This window comes from Myotis lucifugus, unplaced genomic scaffold, assembly GCF_000147115.1.
Source record: "Myotis lucifugus unplaced genomic scaffold, Myoluc2.0 scaffold_22, whole genome shotgun sequence".
Classification (NCBI taxonomy): Eukaryota; Metazoa; Chordata; class Mammalia; order Chiroptera; family Vespertilionidae; genus Myotis; species Myotis lucifugus.
The window spans coordinates 3,383,346-3,402,462 of NW_005871070.1; positions in this window are offsets into that span (position 1 = coordinate 3,383,346).

Sequence of the window (19,117 nt, forward strand, 5' to 3'; positions counted from 1 at the left end):
CCCCAACCCCCTGGATCGGCCCTGCTTTGTGAAATGACGGGGCAGCCCCCCAACCCCCTGGATTGGCCCCTGCTCTGTGCGTGACAAGGGAATGGCGCCGCAACCTTCCCCATCGACCCTGCCTTGAGTGTGACAGGGGGGCGGTGCCCCAACCCCCCAATCGGCCCTACCCTGAGCGTGACTGAGGGTGGCATCACAACCTCCCAATCCGCCCTGCTCTGTGCATGACAGGGGGCGGCACCCCAACTCCCCAATCAGCCCTGCTCTGAGCCCGACTAGGGGCTGCACCTAAGGATTGGGCCTGCCCTCTGCCACCCAGGAGCAGGCCTAAGCCAGCAGGTCGTTATCTCCCGAGGGGTCCCAGACTGCGAGAGGGCACAGGCCGGGCTGAGGGACCCCCCCCCCCGAGTGCACAAATTTTTGTGCACCGGGCCTCTAGTATATATAGAAAAGCCTAAGCAACTGTTACGACTGAACAACTGGAACAACTGGAACAACTGGTCAACCAGTCACTATGATGCACACTGACCACCAGGGGGCAGACGCTCAATGCAGCAGCTGCCCCCTGGGGGTCAGTGCACTACCACAGCCAACCTCCTGTGACCCCACCCGCCCCCCGGCCGCCAGCCCCCTCGAAAGGCCTTGATTGCTGGCCAAGCGGAGGGACCCCACCTATGCACAAATTTGTGCACTGGACCTCTAGTATAAATATAAATAAAATGGAAGGTAGTGTTTCTAGGTAGACACAGGTTTATGATCTCAACTACTATATACTTTAATAGATGTTATTTTTTCCTTTGGGTAGTCATCTTTCATTATTAAGGGCACAGAATTTCTTATAAAATCACAAATTAGTAAATCGTAAGTGTTCAAAATTTCATAAGAATTTGTGAGTGATGGCTAAAACAGACATGAGTTAATAAAAATATTGTCTTGAAGCATCAATTCCTATTGCAGCCAAATACTCAAACAGGAGAATGAAAAGAAAAATAAAAGAATTTTTTCCAAGGTCCCCATTGTTGGGAGAGGATAGTGAAAGGAGAAGGGAATGGCCAGGAGTGTTGGAGGCCACAGCCCATCAATTTCCAATCTCTTTTATCACAACTCAAAACAGTAGATTATAAATTGGTAGAGCAGACATTTCTACGGAGGCTTTTTACCCCCGTCACATTACCAATTGAGCTACTCTTGCTAACCTGACACATTTTTTTTAATTAGAGCAATTGTGTGATAGAATGAGCGGTAGATACCTTCCTTAAGATTCCATTCCTGCTGTTTCTGAGCCTCTTCACCTTGAGGACCCTTCTGCACCAGTGAGCCCAAAGCAAGCCTTGTTTCAAAAAGAAGCAGAGTGCTGCATTTCAATACTGCAACTACTTCAAAATCATGTTTTCATTACCCAGAAAGAGATTTTTTTAAATGCACTACACTTCAGCAGCTGTATCGTGTGTGAGTCTAGCACCAAAGAGCACCTCAACAAGCTCCGGGAGGAACTCACCGTACTTTCCTCTTTTTGTTGAAAGTTAAAGGCAGGTCAAGGGGTGGGCTGAAGTGCTGACTTAGAGAAGGCGCTGCACCAAGTGAGCCACATTCAGAAGGTTGTGTCTGGTTCATTCCCAGGACCATGTCCTGGTTCAGCAGTCATTGCAGGAAAATGGCTAACCCTCACCCGATTCTCACAGTGATGAAAGCAGAGTTGGGAAACAGCTGCTCTGAGAACCCCCAATGCACAACTTCTGAAAGAAAGCCCCAAATTTTACCCAGTTTACTTCTGCCTCAAGGGGGAAGCCTTAAAATGTTTACCTTAGAGAATAGGCTTTACTAGGAATTAGGCATTACACCTTTAAGTAATAATAGAATAGTGAAATATAACACTTCGATTCTGAAGAGTCTATAGTGCTTTCACATCTGCTTTTTCAATTACCTGTAGAGATGTTTGATTTAATATTTGGTAGCAGGCATCCCTGAAAGAAGAAAAGATCTGCATTTTAAGTTGTAGAAGTGGTGACTTCAGATTCCCCAGGCTCTTAAGCTTATTCTATAGCATTTTATTTTAGATTCACACTTTATTACTTTAGGGAGAGAGCAATTCACAAAACATAGAGTAGGCAAGGGTTAATCAATTTTCATAAAAGGATTCTTCATGGGTTTCTTTAAATGGAATAGTAAATATAAATCTTGTTTGGGTTTACAAAATTATTTACTATACAGTAGGCTGAGTATAATCTCCCAGCACCGGCAACATCTAAATAAAATAAAATCTAACAAAATTCTAAAGAGGTATTTGTTCTCTTTCAGGTATTTGACTAGTAAACAATTACTAACCTCCTACTATGTACCAGTGTTAGATGCAAGAGAAACCAATTCTAGTAAGACATACTTCCTGCCTCTGAGCACTCATAGGGCCAGGCAGGGTTCCAGCACTGCAGCCCTAGGTATGGGTTCTGAAAGTGATACTTCTGAGTTTGTATTGTGTGGCTTTGAGAGAGCAGCCAGACACAACTACTCCCTCTCCTGCACTCCTCTTCAGCCCTCAGGCCTCCCCATCAAAACTACAAGTAACCTGTTGGGACATAAGCAAAATGCCCAAATGTCCTTTGAGAGAGAAAATTAATCATTGCGGTGCCAGTTTTTGTCACTTATAACCACAATGTCTACCATCTGTTCATATCATTAGAAGTCAAAAAGGAAAAAAGAAAAAATCAGACACCCAGATTTAATCAGTGGCATCTATTGTAACCAATATGAAGGTGGATACTAAAATTAAGCACTTAACAGGAAGTTGGAAAGTTAGATTATCAGTTTGGGGGTTTTTTTCTTTCATTTATTCATGATAGTACACCCTGTGCTAGCAGGTACAATTGAGAGCCCACTTTGAAACAAGGCACTGAAAGAGCTGTTCTTAAAGTGGGGAAATGAAGTGTTCAACATGGTGAAGCTAGACACCCCAAATACCTATTCATTCTATAAAAAAGCTAACCATTTTAAGCTTTAAAGTGAATAATATATAATATTTGTTGAACATTTATTATGTGCCAAACATTGGGCTCAGTACTTTATATACAAGAACTCCATGAGATAGGTATTATTATTATTATCTCCACTTTATGAATGAGAAAATCCAGGTACAGAAGACTAACTAACTCAAGGAGACGCAGCCAAAGATTGGTAAAGCTAGGAATTTTAGCTCAACCACTAAGTTACACTGCCATATCATGAAAGAATATTTCTATGAAACCCCAGTAAATTCGATGTTTGAAATCACAGCAGAAAATATTGTGAATGCCACCCTTCACAGAATATCTGAGCAAATGGGAAAAGCAGAAAACCAACCCAATAGCAAACACATCACATGCAAAATCTCATTTAATTCCCACAACATTATTAGGTAAGTACCATTATTATTCTAATACCCATTTTGGCAGTAAAAAAACTGAAGTATGGAGAAAGAAGGTCATATGGTGGCCCCAAATCAAGGAACAGATTTGAACTTAACTCTAAGTCCAGAGCCAGAGATTTCACCATTGCTAAATAATACTTTATGTTTACTATTTTAAATCAGAGCATGAATGGGTAAGATATTTACATAATCCAAAGCTTTAACTCTAACAACAGTTCACTATCAATTTGTTGTCCTAATTCTATATCTGGTCAACCTAAATTCAGGGGCATTGGATCATGTCAGAGGCAGAGACTCCAGGAACTTAAAGTACAAAGCAAGACAGTCTAAGAAGAATGCTGTATTTTTGTTAGGCAATGTCCTTCCTTTATATTAATTTAACCAAGACAACACAATCTCTACTTTTAAAATAATACTTTAAAATGCTAAAATTCTCACGGAAGCATCAAAACGTTGAGTGGGTAGAACAGACTCTTATTTCCCTTGAGTGGCTAGAACAGTCTCTCATGTGAATATCTAAACACCTTATTTAGATCATTAAATGCCATACACGTCAAAACACTTCAACTTAACACTTCCTTAGAAGTCACGACAATCAGTTTTTATTAGTGTCATTATTTAGCATTTCTATAGCACTTCACTTTTGACAGGTGCTTTATAATTATTTCTACTCTAAGTTAACTCCTACTCATTCATTAGCATGAAGTTACTTCCCTTGTAAAATATATATAGATTCCTTGACAAAATTGAACTTACCCAAAACCAAGAGATTCAAATTTGTATCAAAATTTCAGACAAAAAAAAAATTCAGACTAACAGATATCTGCAGGAAGAATAGATAGATGATAGATAGATGATAGATAGATAGATAGATAGATAGATAGATAGATAGATAGATAGATAGAAAGATAGATAATAGATAGATAGATAGATAGATAGATAGATAGATAGATAGATAATAGATAGAATAGATGAGATATAAGAAACTAACTCCAAGGAGCAGTAACATTCTTATATTCTTATCTGGTTCAACTGGGGCTTGCAGGAATTATCAGTCACATCCCTATGTTGCCAATGAGAGCATAAATAAAAAGGAAACCCATGGTCATATAGGAATTAAAATTGATGAATAAGTGGTTTTGGCGCAGACTGCTAGCTAGTTACTGGCCAGTATACATTCCTTTTTTCTTCCTTTAAGTAACAGAATCTCCTGCCACTCATCTAGACAAACATTTCCCAGCCATCTTCAAAGCTAGAAATAGCAGCATAACAAGTTTAGACCAAAGAGATTCAAGAAGTGATTTTGCAGCTTTTGAATCACCTCCTTAATCACCATGGCTATTTGACATGAACCTCCTCTGTTCCCTTCCCCCTGACTGAAAACTGGCACTAATTTCTCAGCTACTCTGGATGCTTAACATGGAGGCCACATGTTTAGTGTGGCAGAGCTAATCCATCAGCCCACATCCTCAAATGAGCTCATGGGATAGAGTTGCTACATTTCTGGGTCTCTTTGTTACAGAAACTTAGCCTGCATCATAACCAGTAAAGTAACCAAAAAGAAAAAATATGCATATAGACTATGAGATGGACTTGACTAGGTCTTTATAAGAAGAATATAGGTAACAACTCAAAATCCATGGAACACAGAAAAAGCATTCCTAAGAGGGAAATTCATAGCAATATAGGCCTACCTCAAGGAACAAGAAAAATATCAAATAAACAATCTAACCCAGGGGTCCTCAAACTACGGCCCGCGGGCCACATGCAAATACAAATATTGTATTTGTTCCCATTTTGTTTTTTTACTTCAAAATAAGATATGTGCAGTGTGCATAGGAATTTGTTCATAGTTTTTTTTTAAACTATAGTCCAGCCCTCCAACGGTCTGAGGGACAGTGAACTGGCCCCCTGTTTAAAAAGTTTGAGGACCCCTGATCTAACCTTACACCTAAAGGAACTAGAAAAACAACAAACAAAGCCTGAAAAAGTTGATGAAGGAAATAATAAAGATCAGAGTGGAAACAAACAAAATAGAATCTTTAAAAAAAGCACAAAAGATCAATATAACCAAGAGTTTGTTCTTTGAAGAAAAATAAACAACATTGGTAAACCTTTAACTAGACTCATCAAGAAAAAAGGAAAAATTACTCAAAAAAATGAAATCAGAAATGAAAGTGGAGAAGTGACAACTTACACCACAGAAATACAAAAGATTGTAAAAAAAATAATATGAATAAGTATATGCCAACAAATTGGACAATTTGGAAGAAATGGACAAATTCCTGGAAACATACAATCTTCCAAGACTGAATCAAGAAGAAACAGAATAGTCCGCTGGCATATCTCAGTGGTTGAGTGTTGACCTATGAACCAACAAAATCAATTCCTGATCAGGGCAGGTTGTGGGCTCGATCCCCAGTGTGAGGTGTGCAGGAGGCAGCCAATCAATGATTCTCTCTCATCAATGGTGTTTCTATCTCTTCTTCCCTCTCTAAAATCAATCAAAATATATTTTTTAAAAATAAAGAAGAAAAAACAGAATATTTAAACAGATTGGTTACTGCCAACAAAATGGAATCATTAATCAAAAAACTCCTAACAGCCCTGGCTAATGAGGCTCAGTTGGTTGGAGTGTCATCTCATTCACCAAAAGGTTGTGGGTTCAATTCCCAGTTAGGAAACATACTTAGGTTGCAGGGTCAGTCTCCAGTTGGGGGCACGTACCAGTCCTGGATCAGATGACTTCACAGTGAATTTTACCAAACTTTCAAAGAATAATTAAGACCTATCCTTCTCAAACTATTCAAAAAAATTCAAGAAAATGGAAGGGTTCTAAGCTCATTTTATGAAGCCAGCATTATCCTGATTCCAAAACCAGGCAAAGACACTACAGAGGAAGGAATTATAGGCCAATGGACCTGATGAACACATATGCAAAACTATCCTTCTCAAACTATTCAAAAAAATTCAAGAAAATGGAAGGGTTCTAAGCTCATTTTATGAAGCCAGCATTATCCTGATTCCTAGTTTGGCTCAATACCTGCAAGTCAATTAACATGATATGCCACATAAACATAAATGAAGGAAGAAGAGTATAGGAAATTTAAAGCAAACTGAATTCAACAATACACTAAAAAGATCATACTCCATGATCAACTGGGATTGATTCCTGGAAAACTAGTTTGGCTCAATACCTGCAAGTCAATTAACATGATATGCCACATAAACATAAATGAAGGAAGAAGAGTATAGGAAATTTAAAGGGAGGTAGCTGTAAATATGGCAGAAATTACTCTACTTGAAGTAAGAATAAACTATCAAGTCCAAATAGAAATTTCTATGAAACTATATTTTTAAACTATGACAAATTTCAAATAAATTAACAATGCTCTATCCCATTTACCATCGCACCAAAAAAATTAAGATACCTAGGAATAAACTTAACTAAAGAGGTAAAAGACCTCTACTCAGAAAACTACAGGACGTTGAAAAAAGAGATAGAGGAAGACATAAAGAGATGGAAGAACATACCATGTTCTTGGATTGGTAGAATCAACATCATTAAAATGTCCATACTACCCAAAGCAATCTATAAATTCAACGCACTTCCCATTAAAATACCAATGGCCTTCTTCAAAGATCTAGAACGAACTCTCCAAAAATTCATCTGGAATAAAAAAAGAACCCAAATAGCTGCAGCGATCCTGAGAAAAAACAAAGTAGGTGGGATCTCAATGCCAGATATCAAGCTGTATTACAAAGCCACTGTTCTCAAAACTGCCTGGTACTGGCACAAGAACAGACATATAGATCAGTGGAATAGAATAGAGAGTCCAGAAATTAGCCCGAACCAATATGCTCAATTAATTTTTGACAAAGGAGGCATGAACATACAATGAAGCCAAGATAGTCTCCTCAATAAATGGTGTTGGGAAAATTGGACAGATATATGCAAGAAAATGAAACTAGACCACCAACTTACACCATACACAAGAATAAACTCAAAATGGATAAAGGACTTAAATGTACGACAGGAAACCATAAAAATTCTAGAAGAATACAAAGGCAACAAAATCTCAGACATATGCCAAAACAATTTCTTCACTGATACAGCTCCTAGGGCAGTTGAAACTAAAGAGAAAATGAACAAATGGGACTACATCAAAATAAAAAGCTTCTGCACAGCAAAAGAAACCATCAACAAAACAACAAGAAAACCCACTGCGTGGGAAAACATATTTGCCAACGTCATATCTGATAAGGGCTTAATCTCCAAAATTTATAGGGAACTCATACAACTCAACAAAAAGAAGATAAACAATCCAATCAAAAAATGGGCAAAGGATCTAAATAGACACCTTTCAAAAGAGGACATTCAGAAAGCCAAGAGACATATGAAAACATGCTCAAAGTCACTAATCATCCAAGAGATGCAAATCAAAACAACAATGAGGTACCATCTCACACCTGTCAGAATGGCCATCATCAACAAATCAACAAACGACAAGTGTTGGAGAGGATGTGGAGAAAAAGGAACACTTGTGCACTGCTGGTGGGAATGCAGACTGGTGCAGCCACTATGGAAGACAGTATGGAGTTTCCTCAAAAAATTGGAAATGGAACTCCCATTTGACCCTGTGATCCCACTTCTAGGAATATATCCCAAGAAACCAGAAACACCAATCAGAAAGGATATATGCACCCCTATGTTCATAGCAGCACAATTCACCATAGCTAAGATCTGGAAACAGCCTAAGTGCCCATCAGTAGATGAATGGATTAGAAAACGGTGGTACATCTACACGATGGAATACTATGCTGCTGTAAAAAAGAAGGAACTCTTACCATTTGCAACAGCATGGATGGAACTGGAGAGCATTATGCTAAGTGAAACAAGCCAGTCAATGAAGGAAAAATACCACATGATCTCACTCATTCATGGATAATAAAGACCATTACAAACTTTTGAACAATAATAGATACAGAGGCAGAGCTGCCTCAAACTGATTGTCAAACTGCAGTGGGAAGGCCAGGGAGGGTTGGGGGACAGGAGGGAGGGGAGTAAGAGATCAACCGAAGGACTTGTATGCATCCATATAAGCATAACTAATGGACATAAGACACTGGGGGGTAAGGGAGGGCAGGGGTTTGTCAAGGGCAGGGGGGAAAAAAGGACACTTATGTAATACCCTTTGTAATACTTTTAGCGAAAAATTAAAAAAAAAAACTCAGAAAAAAAAATCCACAAATGAGTGAGAGCATGTGAAAAAAAAAAAATTAACAATGCTCTGCTGAAGTTGAGAAGCTCCGATAGCATTAAACTGAGTCATCAGTATCAAAGATTCCTTATTATGTTGATGGTGGGCCTGAGACTGTAAACTCTCAAAGGCAGGAATATGCCTTACTTATTTTTGTATCCTCTCCTTTCTTCCTACTTTACTCCTAATATGTAGGTAAGTACCAGTATCTTGGAACAATCTAAGGATTAAAATCAAATGCCAACTACAGAATTTACAGCTATTTTCTTTATCCTAATAATACTCAACTTCTTCCATTTGCAAGCATATTTTCAATCCTTAAAGTTAGTGTAGACCTTGTGAAAATTTAGAGCTACAGAAATTAATTTTATTAGATATAAAATTAACAAAGATTTATTCAAGATCTAGTATGCCTACCTCTGTGTTAATCATTTCCACACCACATACTATTACTGATTTAAAGTAGACATCATCACCTCCATTTAAAAGATGGAGAAACTAAAATATAGATTGAGTAACCTGTCCAAAATTATAAAAGCTGGTTAATAACAGAACTTGGTCTCAAATCCAGGCTTTCTGACTGACAGTATATTCCTCTAAGAGCTCTGCTCTATTGCCTTATCACCTCCTCATATATTTTTACATTTCAAACCTCAAGTCAAAAAAAGGGGGGAGGGGGTTGACTGCAGGTATTGATGGATAGGAAAATGAAAGGGTAGTCTTAGCCAGGCAGATAAGAACAGACCATGGGTAAACATAGAATAATTCTTTAATTAAAAACTGGAAAACTTTCCAAGATGAAAGTGAGCATTTGGACACTACCATTAATATAAACATTTTTATTCACATTGAAAGTTGTCATCTAGTTCTACAAAATTCTTCACTATAGGTTTAATTAGAATCTGATTGGATTCAAAGGTACCAACAAGAATGGGTATATTAAGGTCAGAAATTGTCCAGCTATATGACTCTAAGTCAGCAGTTCTCAACCTGCGGGTCGCCTAAGACCATCGGAAAACACATATATAATTACATATTGTTTTTGTGATTAATCACTATTCCTTAATTATGTTCAATTTGTAACAATGAAATCGGGGTCACCACAACATGAAGAACTGTATTAAAGGGTCGCGGCATTAGGAAGGTTGAGAACCACTGCAGTCTAAGTGGTTAAATCCACTGTACACACCTTCCCATAAACCTTCAGACCTGCTGGAGGAGATAGATACTCCATATGCTCAGCTTCAGACTCCTTGGTCAGAAAAGGCCCAGGAGTAGGAAAAAGCAGTACCTTTTGAATTTCTAGTCTGATGTGTTTTGTTTGTTTGGTATTATTTATTACCTGAATTGGCTCTAATTAAAGCCAAAGAGAGAAAGTTGGGAAGAAATTAGACTGAACCAATTGATGAAATGAGTTATCTATGCAATTCTTGGTCCTAATCATGGGAACACAACAGTATCTAAGAATCTCAGGTGCCAAGAAAATATCAAGTTGGTCTCACATCTCAGATTAAACTTCCCATTTTCCAGACAGAAATTTGGTGTGAGATCATAAACAAAACTTTCTAAGAGGAAATTAGAGTTGGAAATGGAGATGTAAAAATTCATGATTCCAGGAAGTGTCATGACATGGTTTATGGCAATGACTCGCACCCTTTCTCATAAAAAAAAACATAACTCTAATTAAGAAGCCCATCCCCTTTGCCCACTGATACATTATAGGAAATTTTGCCTTTCACACAAAAAAACGGGCTTTCAGAGTTTTAAATAAACACATGAGTTCCAAGTAATAAGTTAAATTATAGATTACAGCCTCCCTCCAACTGACTACTAAATAGGTGGAGCTAGGAGATAAATGTAGGGAACCAGTAGAATTGCATGGGAAGACCTATGTGTGAAGCACTTTGTTTGATGGACCCAGTGAGCACAGATAGTCCCCTCCCATTTGGGGTGTCTAGAGTGCACCCTTGATTCTCAGTGCTTCTGATGAAGTTTCTGCTTCAATGGGACAACGGCTTTCTATCAGAGAGTGTCATAACATCCAATCAAAGAGTGTCATAACACAGAACCCTTCTAATTGGTGTGGAGAGCTCTGCAAGAGCATATTAGATAAGCCATAGTATCATCTCTCTTTAGGGAAAGAGAACAAAATTTAATACACAGAGAGACAGAGAGATAATTAATTGCCTTCTTGGCAACCTACCACTCTACTGCCAATGGGATCACTGTGACAAGTTATGAAATTCAAGTCAAAATATTTAACTCTGCCACTTACTCAAGTGGTAGACCCAATTTTAGGCACCCCACAGTTAGGGTGCTGATAGAGAAAAGTCTTCCCTTCATTTTCTGCAATAGCACATTTAACTATTAGTATCTGTGGGTATTCTGTTTCCTCTGTGAAATATACACTTGTATTTCTACCAATGTGAGGAATAAATGATGAACACAGGGAACTGTAATAATCTGGATAAATCTAGAAAAACATAGGAATAAGAATAGAATAATAACCTGATAGAAGTGTTTCAAAATAACCTGATAGAAAGCGTCCCACCCCGCCTCCAGCCACTCGACGCCTGTATATGCAAATTAACCCACCATCTTTGTTGGGTTAATTTGTATACTCACTCTTGATTGGCTGGTGGGCGTCACGAAGGTATAGTCAGTTTGCATCTTTCTCTTTTATTAGTGTAGATTATTATTATTATGTGATAAGAACACAACATAAGAACTGCCCTATTAGCAATTTTAAAGTATACAATACAGTATTATTAACTACTAGTGACCCGGTGCACAGATTCATGCACATTGAAAGGAAAATAATTAGAAGGTGGCTGGTGGGGCAGGACTGAGCGAGATGGGCCGGACACACCCTGGAGCCCCAGCAACCAACATAACCCACAGCCAAAGGTGGAATCGCGCATCTCTATGAGGAATCAGGCTCCCATCTCTCTGGTTTCAGGGTGCGTCACCCGAGAACCACCTCTGCCAAGTCACTGCAGCTTGGCAGCTCCTGCATTGAGCATCTGCCCCCTGGTGGTCAGTGTGCATCATAGCAACCGGTTGAATGGTAGGAGGGACACTTAGCATATTAGCCTTTTATATATATAGATAGGCATTTTGTTTTATAGTAGATCTCTAGGACTTACTCATCTTACATAACTCAAACTTTGTACCCTTTGACTAATTTCTGAGATTTCCCAGGTCTGTCTCCATTTCCCATTTCCTTCTCATTTCAGCCCCTGGAAATCACCATTTTACTCTCTGCTTCTATGCGTTTAACTATTTTAGATCTCTTATATAGTGGTATCATGTAGTATTTGTCCTTCTGTGTCTGTCTTATTTCATTTACCATAATGTCCTCCAGGTTCATCCATGTTGTCACAAATGACAGGATTTCCTTCTTTGTTAATGCTAAATAATATTCCATTGTATTCATATACCATATTTTCTTTATTCATTCATCTGTCAATGGATGTTAGGCTGCTTCCATGTCTTGGCTATTGTGAATACAGTAGTCTCCCCTAATATGTGGGAGATATGTTCCAAGACCACCAGTGGATGTCTGAAATTACAGATAGTACTGAACCCTAATCAACTTCTTCAATTCTGCCAAAAATGTGGCATATACAGCTTTTTTTGTAATTTTTATATTTCTCAACCCAAATCTATTCCTGAATCTGTGTAATCATGCCTTATTTGCAGTAAATGGCTTGGTCTCACTCATTTCAGGGTTTTCCTTGCTAAAGTCTTTGTATAGGCTCAATGCTTTCTGGCGCAACATGTTGCCATCAATCTGAACATGTCTTCTGTTCATGTCTTCCACCCACAAATTTTATGCCTTTTTTTATCTTAACTAACTTACCATGCATTGTGGCCATAACTTTTGCAGTTTGAGGTAAAACAGCAAAACTAGCACAAATTTCTTTTTCCTTCTTCACAATTTCACATATAGAAGGTTTTTTTCTTACTATGGATCTTACCTCCCTCAATATATGATTTTTTTTCTTTTCTTATTCAGTTGAGGACTTTCAGCTTCCCTGGCATATTCAAATGGCCAGCATCACTACTTTTGAGCTTTAGGGTTATTTGAACACATGTATTGTCATATCAATACCACTAGCCAATCTGATAACCAAGATGGCTACTAATTGACTAACAGGCTAATAGCATATAAGGCATGGACATGCTAGACAAAGAATGATTTATGTCCTGGGTGATATATGCCAATATTTCTCAGAATAGAAATACTACTCAGGATAGCATGCAATTTAAAACTTATGAATTGTTTATATCTGGAATTTTCCATTTAATATTTTCAGACCACAGTTGACCAAGGGTAACTGAAACCTTGGAAGGTGAAACCACCGATAATGGAGGATTACCAGAAATCTTCAAGATCCTGATTTCAACCCTTTGCATATATACCCAGAAGTGGGATTGCTGGATCATATGGCAGTTCTAATTATTTCAGTCTTGTCACCTCATTTCTAAGTTTTTTAAATTGTGATTTGTGATGGATTTTTTTTCCCTGTCTTGTATTTCCTTCATGTCTTTGAGCTCATATTGAAATAAGAATTTACAGTTTTCATCTGTTCTGTTGGCATGTCTCTCTGCCATGTTTTAATTGTAAGGGCTTTTTTTTCTTATGACTTTATGTGGCATTTTACCTCAATAATTGTTGTGGCTGTTTTTCATGTGACGTTAAGTTTCTTAAACTTTTAAATGGAGGCATAATTCATAGCGCTCCCTCTTCTGTTGCTTTCTTATAATGTTAAAAGATATAATAGCTTGCTTTCTGAGATTTCCCAGGTCTGTCTCCATCTCCCACTTTTATCTAAATCTGCTCTTTCCCTCAGCTGATATCCAGTGTGGATCACTGTCCAGGAATGGTGTGGTCAATTTTGAGAATTCACAAGGGCTATACTTCTCCATCCTCTTCAGACTTTACCACTGTCCCCTTGTCCTCACCCATTATCAGAGTGGACAAAATCCTCTCAGAGGAGATCTGTTTGTTCATGGATTGTCATTTGGCATCTCAGGCTTTTAAATATTTATAAGCAATTTTAGAACTCTCTTCTCTGATCAAATACTGCATTGTTTCTCTGTTTTCCCTCCTGAAGATGCAGGTTCCATGCAAATATTATGACAGTTGGTGGTTTTTCCTACTTGCTTGTGCTTTCATAGGAATACCTTATGTCTCAGGTTGCAATTGCCAGATCATCACTGAGATGGAGTTTGGAGGGAAAAATGTTTATTAGGAATCAACACAGATGAAAGAACGCAAGGAAGGCAACAATGGGCAGAAGGAGACATAGAACTGCAATGCATGTCTATCAACGCATTCACCAGCCCAGCAGGGAGGTCTGGAGCAAATATTGCCTGTCAGAATTGTCCCAATTGGACCTAAATGACCATGAGTTTATACCTCATTTCATTCAATCATTGGATGTGCATGGGCTGCCCTGGGAAAAGCATGATCCCAGGCAAGGCAGCTCTCCACAGCTGAGGCAGATCTGAGGTAGACTGCAGCTCCCTGAAGCTGGGCAGCAAGTCTTTCCTTAAAGAGCAATCTCTGTGCCTGCCATAACTTATCACCTAGTTTTGTTCTAAACGTTGTCTTCTGCGATTTTATTTGGAATTACATTGAATCTGTAGGTGAATTTAGGAGAATTTACATCTTTACAATATTGATTTTTCCAATCCATGAAAATAATATATTTCTTCACTTGTATAGTTTTATGGTTTTCTGTATAAAGTGTGTCCTTCCTAAATCCACTCATTAATTCTAACAGTTACTAACGATTCATTTGGATTTTATAGACACACTAGAGGACCAATGCATGAAATTCCTGCAAGAGGCTCAGCCCTCGAAGCAGCAGCGGCTTGCCTTGGCCCTTGCAGCCCAGCTTTGTCCAGAAGGTCATCTGGAAGGACGTACGGAAGGTCATTTGACTGACGGGTCTAATTAGCATATTATGCTTTTATTGTTATAGATTATTATAGATAATCATGTAACTTTCAAATAATGATTTATTTGTTTGTTTTCAATCCTCATACCTTTTATTTCTCTTATTGCCTTTTGCTCTGTCTGTGATTTCCAGGAAATGTTGAATAAAAGTGATATTACAGGAATATGTCTCATTTCTGCTATCAGAGGGAAAGCTTTCACTATTTCACCGTTAAATATGGTTTTTTCAAGATAAATATCTTCAGATTAAAGAAGTTTTTTCTATTTCTAACTTTTAAAGATAATAAATATAAGTGTTAAATTTTAGTAAATGTGTGTTCTTTATCTTCTGAAATAATTATATTATTTTTCCTTTATTTTATTAATGTGGTAAGTTACATAAGTTGATATTTTTAATATTAAAGCAAACTTGCATTCCTGGAATAAAAGTGACTTGATTGAGATATTTCATCGTTTGGAATACATTGCTAGATTTTGTTTGTAAACATTCTGTTTAGAAGTTTTGCATCTATGTTCACAGAAATATTGGGGTTTTTTTTCTTACAATGTCTTTGTCACATTTGGGTATTAAGTTTATGTTGACCTCATGAAACATGTTGAGAAGAATTACTTTTCTGTTCTATTCTATGGAATAACTTATGAATGATGTTATTCCTTTTATGCAGTTTGGGGGATGTTGAGCAATCTAGGTTTGGAGATTTATGCATGGCAAGTCATTTCTTTTAGTAACGATAACACTACTCAGATTTTCCATTTCATATATTATTTTTGGTAATTTTATTTTCCAGGGCTTTTTCCATTATATCCACATTTTTAAATTATTTACATAAAGTTATTTATAATATCCTACTATTTTCTTATTACTTTTGTAGGATCCATAGTGATGTCCCCTTTTTCTTAATATTAGTAATTTTGTGCCTTCATTCTTTACTTCCTGATCAATCTTGCTAGCAGTTTATCAATTTGACTAATCTTTTTAAAGAACAATATCTGGCATTTTTATTCTCTCTGTTTTTTACTGCATTGTTTCATTTTTCTACTTCCTTTGGGCTCAATTTTCTGTAGTATTTCTAATTTCTAAAAATTGATAATTTGATCACTGCTTTTGTCATCAATATTATATGAACATTTTAAGACTATAAATTTTCCTCCTTGTATGGCTTTAGTTATATCCCACATCAAGTTGTGCTACGTCATATTTTCATTATCATTCAGTTCAAGTATTTTCTAATCTCTATTGTACTTGTCTTCTTTAAACTTTGGGTAATTAAGTAGCTTATTTCTAAACATTTGGACATTTTCTTGTTACCTTTCTTTTGTTATTTAGCTTAATTGCACTAAGGCCTAAGAATCTAATGTATACAATTTCTGTCTTTGAAAATTTGTTGAGAAATGTTTTATGGCTCTGCATATGTTAAATTTTGGTAATGTTCCATTACTTGAAAATAAAAGTATACTCTGCAGTTGTTGGTTGCAATATTCTACATCTGCTGACGACATTAACTTTATTAGTTTCTTTAATCATGTAATGAAGATCTATATATTTATAAAATATATTTCGTCTGCCTGGCTGGAGTGGCTCAGTGGTTGAGCATCAACCTATGAACCAGGAGGTCATGGTTTGGTTTGATTCCTGGTCAGGGCACATGGCTAGGTTGTGGGCTTGATGCCCAGTGTTGCGTGTACAGGAGGCAGCCAATGAATGATTCTCTCTCATCTTTCTATCTCTTTCTCTTTCTCATTTCCTCTCTAAAATCAATAAAATATATTAAATTATCATAAAATATATTAATTAATTTATATATATATTGTCTTTTAGTTCTATCAATTACTGATGAATGTTTTAGAGTTTCCCATTATGATCATGGATTTCTCCATTTCTCATTTTGTTCTATCAAATTTTGCTTTGTATATTTTGAACTATGTGAAACACAAATTTATAATTGCTTTATCTTATGGGTACTCTGCCCCATTTATCATTTGGGAAATGTCCTTGTCTTCAAGTTTACTTTCCTTAAATCAATATAGCTTTCTTTTGCTTATAGTTTGTATAGCATATCTTTGTTTAGGCTTTTCACTTTCTACCTTTCTTTATCATAAAGGTATGTCTGTTTGACTCATTATATAGTTGAATATCATTCTTTTTAAATATACTTTGGTAACTTTTGTCTTTTTATTGGAGCATTTAGTCCATTAATAATGAATATACTTACAGTTGAATTTGGGCTCATATTTACCAACTTGCGGTTTTCCTGTTGTACTCACTATTTCTTCAATCTGTTTTATGTTACTTTTTCTCTCCATGTCTTTAATGAAAAAACTATATTATATTCCATTTTCCTTCTATTAACTTGTTTATTATATACTAGTGGCCCAGTGCACAAATTCATGCACATTGAAAGGCAATTAATTAGAGGAAATATTTTAATATCGTTATTTGCCCTTTCTCTATAATAGAAGTATCAACCAAATTCACAATCAAAAACGACAGATCAAAACACATGTGTGCGATTGGTGCCAGTGAGAGCTTTTATGTATCACACATGCATGAGTAAACTTAGCCTTTTATATATATAGAATAAACTTGCTTAATTGGACCTGTTTTCTGATTTAGCTAAACTTTTTCCAGCCCAGTGAAGCACCCCAACTTCTTTTTCAGGTAATTGTCAGCAACACAGCAATAAATATCAACATGAAGCAGATTATTATTGTAGATCACACAGGGAGAACAAAGGGTAAAATATTTAACTGGAGCAGTGTTTGACTATACTAGTATTCTGCACAGTGAGAAAACCTGAAATCATTTTCAAGGTCCACCGTTTCTTACTTCTTTTCAGTCGGGTCAAGTTTCTAAGCTTTCTCAATCTGTTTTCCTGCTAATGAAAAGAAAATAGGATTGCACTGAGTCTCCTATCCACCTACTCCAGGACTTCTGTGAGAATCAAACGAGATGAGGTACAGGAAAATGCTTCACCGACATTTGGTTAAAGTGTAAATGTTCCCACCTGGCTATAAAGCAAGTCTGTTCCTGGGCTGAAGAAACTCCAAGGAGGCTAGTTGCTAGGGAGAGGAAGGCAGGTGTTGCTACGTGAGGTCATTACCCAGTACCCACAGCAACTGCTTCTGGGCTGGGCTGGCCTGTGGACCGCATTTTGCGCCATGGCAGTATCAGCTGTGATTTGGTGGAGTGTTGCTCCGGGATGGTGGCAGGGCCTGTGTCCCACTTGGGGGAAGCCGAATGTTGCTTTGTTGATGCCAGGTCCGCACTGCCATTTCTCTGTAAATGGCCAGTGCATGTCATGGCAGCTCCTGCTTTGAGCACCTGACCCCTGGTGGTCAGTGTGAGTCATAGCAACCGGTCGGATGGGGGGGAGAAACACTTAGCATATTAGCCTTTTATATATATATATATATATATATATATATATATATATCCACCTATATATATACACACATTATTTTCTAGTTATTACCCTAGTTTTACAGCATTATTGGTTTCTTTGGAATATAAATTAACTAGAGGCCCAGTGCACGGATCTGTGCATGGGTGGGGTCCAGCCGGCCTGTCCCCGATTGGGGTGGATCAAGGCCAGGCCTGTGGGGAGGAGGAGACGGCAGGAGGTTGGCCAGCAGGCCCACCCCAATCAAGGCCCAATCAGGGCCTGGCTGTCTGGGGAGGAGGGGCCGTGGGCCAATCGAGGTGGTGGGAGCCCATCAGGGGTGGGGCCGGCCAAGGGGGCCACAGGTGGTTGGCTGGCTGGCCCTGCTCCTGATCAGGGTCAGGGAGCTGATCTGGGGTGGGGCTGGGCAGGGGGAGGGGCTTCAGGAGGTTGGCCGGCTGGCCCTGCTCCATACTGGAGGGAGGGGGGTGATCAGGGGTGGGGCCAGCTGAGGGGAGGGGCTGCAGGTCGATCAGGGTGGTGGGGGCCCATTGGGGGGAGTGACAGCAGAGGGGGAGGGCCGGGGGGGAAGGGCGGTTGGCCAGTCGGCCCTACCCCTGATCGGGCAGTTTGCTGGCCGCAGTGGGCGTCATAACGACCAGTCGTTCCAGTTGTTATGCGTTCTTGTCACTGGCTTTTGGGATATATATAGATTATTTTGTTGCTCCCCAGACAATATTAGATCCCTAGAATACTTTAACTCCATTTATCTCTCCAAACTTTTTAATCATTATTTTCATGCTTTTTATTTTATTTTTTTATCTTTTGAGTATCTTTTAAATTTATCTTTATTGTTAAAAGTATTACAGATGTTTCCTTTTTCTTTTGCCCATTGACCCCCTCCACCATACACCAGCCCCTCCCAGCCCTTCACTGCACTATTGTCTGTGTCCATGGGTTTTGCATATGTGCATATAAGTCCCCCCATTAAACTTCCCCCCCTCACCCTCCCCACCCCGCCTTCCTTCTGAGATTCGTCAGTCTGCTCCATGCTTCTATGTCTCTAAATCTATTTTGTTCATTAGTTTATTTTGTTCATTAGATTCCA